This window comes from Bactrocera dorsalis, chromosome 1 (genome assembly GCF_023373825.1).
Source record: "Bactrocera dorsalis isolate Fly_Bdor chromosome 1, ASM2337382v1, whole genome shotgun sequence".
In the NCBI taxonomy this organism is placed as follows: Eukaryota; Metazoa; Arthropoda; class Insecta; order Diptera; family Tephritidae; genus Bactrocera; species Bactrocera dorsalis.
Window position 1 is genome coordinate 105,924,188 of NC_064303.1, and position 3,906 is coordinate 105,928,093.

Sequence of the window (3,906 nt, forward strand, 5' to 3'; positions counted from 1 at the left end):
CAGTCGTTTCTTCTCTTCGCTACGTGGCGCCAATTGGATATTCCAAGCGAGACCAGGTCCTTCTCCACTTGGTCCTTCCACCGGAGTGGAGGTCTTCCTCTTCCTCTGCTTCCCGCGGCGGGTACTGCGTCGAATACTTTCAGAGCTGGAGTGTTTTCATCCATCCGGACAACATGACCTAGCCAGCGTAGCCGCTGTCTTTTAATTCGCTGAACTATGTCAATGTCGTCGTATATCTCGTACAGCTCATCGTTCCATCGAATGCGATATTCGCCGTGGCCAACGCGCAAAGGACCATAAATCTTTCGCAGAACTTTTCTCTCGAAAACTCGCAACGTCGACTCATCGGTTGTTGTCATCGTCCAAGCCTCTGCACCATATAGCAGGACGGGAATTATGAGCGACTTATAGAGTTTGGCTTTTGTTCGTCGAGAGAGGACTTTACTTTTCAATTGCCTACTAAGTCCGAAGTAGCACCTGTTGGCAAGAGCAATCCTGCGTTGGATTAATTGATTAGTTTTCATAATTTCCCTGTGAAAACAAATATAGATTTTCTAGTTTAAAAAACAAATTGTTGTGTAAAAAACCGCCAATCTTGAATTTTTATGCCGAAAGCGGGCTCTTTTTTTTTCAAAGCAACAATATGAAAATTCAAAGAAGAATTAAATTTTAATTGATTCAGTGAACTCCTCGAATTATCTCATAACTATTTCGAAACTTCTCACCATTTATTAAAGTCCCCAATTAGTTCACTAGAAGTTCAGCAGGAGATTCTATCCTCTAACAAAAATGAAATCAACGAAAGAACATGCAGTATTTGAACAATATTTCACAACAACCAAGTGATAAGAAGAAATATGTTTGGCCATTCGCTTGAAATATAGGAAATCTCATAGAACACCGTTCTGATACTTCTAAGCACAGAAAAAAAATAGATACATGGATGTAATATCCGACATTGTATAGCATACCTTTAGGAGCGAACACAGCCTCTCACTAGGTAAGTTATTTTTTCAAATTTTATTATGTTCTCTCAAATTTTACAGAAAAAATATCAACAATAAATTTAATAAGAGCAAAACCCACCCTCCATAAACTAACCACCATCTGTAAAGTGCCGAATTATTTTAGGAAAATAAAATTTCTATTACTTTTCATATCAAAAAACAACTACTAAAAGATGACTTTAATCAATTATCTTTAAACATTCGCCTACCAAAAATAGCATAAAATTTATGTCGACACAAATGTAGTTACACAGTTATAATATACAATATATACAGCCAGCGATATCTCACCGGCAACAAATGCCATTGTACTTTCATTGTACACGTCGTCTTATTATTGCTTTTACATGTTCGCCTGCCGACACTTCGGGGAATTGCAATTCACGGATCGCTGCATCAAAACAGGAAATGCGCTCTGATACCGACGGGATGAATGCAACACAATGCTGCCATATTACATGTTAGTTGTTAGTGTTTTTTCTTGTTAGTAGCTGCTATCGACATTGTTGTTGCATGCTGTTGTTACTTCGTGCATAAGAGTTGATGTTGCAACAACAATGTTATGTGTGCACCTTCTTCATTTCCCTTATTGTAAACGATTCTTCTATTGTTGCTGTTATTTGCCGGCATTCCAGCCCGTATTGTTGTTTGTGTGCGTGTCAACGTCGAGGCGCTTGCAGCGAAATACGGCAGACAGTTGCATTAGGAGCGAGTTAAAAGAAAGCTACGTTGTTTTTGAGTGCGCATTGACATGCCCATTTGCGCGCCTCAATGAAGTTGGAAATGAAAAGATAATAGCACTAAAGGTGGCTTTCGACTAATGGCTGCGGATATGAGGAGTTCCGGGTTTATTCTTATTAGAAGTGAAATAACAAAGGATATGGTGCATTGGACTGAAATGTCACACACAAATATGGTGGCGGAGAGACGGCTGATATAGAGAAAAAACTATTTCATTTTCTAACAACAGAAAAGCTCAATAAAAACTTTAATTTCTGGTGTAGACCTTGAAAAGGTAGATATGAGTCTATTTGAATGACTTAAAGAAATCTCCACATACAAAATTCTCTCACTTCTATAATGCGTTGTTCTATGTCAAACTAATATTGGACTCTTGCAGGTCTTATGGAATAAAAATATATAAAACAATGTTTTTTTTTAGAAAATTTGTAGCCTTTAAACTCGAACCCTCATCTGCATAAAAAACCGCAAAAGAAATAAAAATTTAATAATATTTTTGTCCATTTCTACCCTTCAGCTCGCCTTGAAGCTCTTTTTCTCTAATATCCTACGGGTCGCCTATATGTAGGCAACAATATTGTTTTCGTTTGATAATTATATTATACGCACGATCTGAAACATTGCAAATTTTTTTGTTGTACATTTATTTATAATATAAATAATATTTTGTAGTATTTTAATATTCACAGCAGCCGAACTTATTTTTTAAGCAATTAAATGTAGGCAACACCTTAGAAGTATTTGAGTGGTGCAAAGCATTTAGTGAAGGTCGTGAAATCATCAGAAACTTGCCTCATGGAAGTCGTCCATCTCTGTTAATGACGATAACATCTAAAAATTAAAAAAAAAAAACAGTGCTTGAAATCGTATTGTTGACATCGAGGATATAGCAATCGATCTTATGGATAAACTCAACGTCACTATACAAGACAAAATACCTGAATTTTTGCGCCGAATAGAGATCGGAAAGAGATGCTGGACAACCTAACTGAGTATTCTTTATAATTCAAACGCATCATTGTAGGAGACTAGATGTGAGCTAATGAATATTTCGTCGAAACCGTCCAACAAACTAATGAATGGCGCTACAACAATGAACCGAAATCGAAAATTTACTGGAGGCAGTTCATCCCAGCCGAAGCTTAGTATAACAAGTTAATGGAAAAATGGATTAAGCATTGTATTAAGAAGCTTATTTAAAAGGCGAGAATAATTTGTAATTCTTTCAGTCCGTTTATATTTGATCTTGGGTATACATGTTTTCTTCTATAGAGACGACTTGAGATTCGGGTGACTGACAGACTGTCTATGGATTTGAGTTAAACTTAAGATATATTGACGAAACTGGTTACACATGTTCCTTGGCAAAAAAACAGTAAGGCGGATTTCGTCGATTGGCGTAATCGGACTACAGCCACGCCCGCAAAACGACATTAAACGAAAAGCTACAAAGGAAATCTCAGTAGCTAGAAGCACCTGTGGGCCAAGAATTTTGAAGAAGTAGAATCTGCGATTCTTTGCTGAAACAAAAAGAACCATTTCTGAAGCGAATGGTAACAGGAGACGAAAAGTGGATCAAATACGACAATAATGTAGGAAAAAGATCATGATCCAAGCGTGGTAAAGTTCAACAAATGATCGCAAAGCCAGAATAATCGCCTCGAAAGGTTATGCTGAGTGTTTAGTGGGATTGGAAAGGAATCATTCACTATAAGATGCTCCAGCCTGGTCGAGCGATTATTCTACATTTTACTGCGAACAATTGATGAGATTGAAGCAAGCAATCGAAAAAAACGGCCAGAAATTAGATTAGAAATAAAAAAAGCTTTTTTTACAACCCAAAATATAAAAAAAAAAAATAAAAATGGTGCAAATATGCACGAAAGCTGTGAAAAAAAGAACAAAATCAAACAAGGGTAGGTGATGTGCGTTGGAAAGGGTCTAAGAGGCAGCCCGAAAGACTACAATTTCCAGAAATAAAAAAAATATTACCGATAATAAATAGAAAAATAATTATTTTTTCCCTGAAAATATGCAGCGAGGGATGTGGTTGCTGAAACATATACATAAGTATAAATATATGTATATAAAGTATGTACATATATATACCTTGCTTACTATAACACAATTATTATTATATAAAATGTACACAAATAAG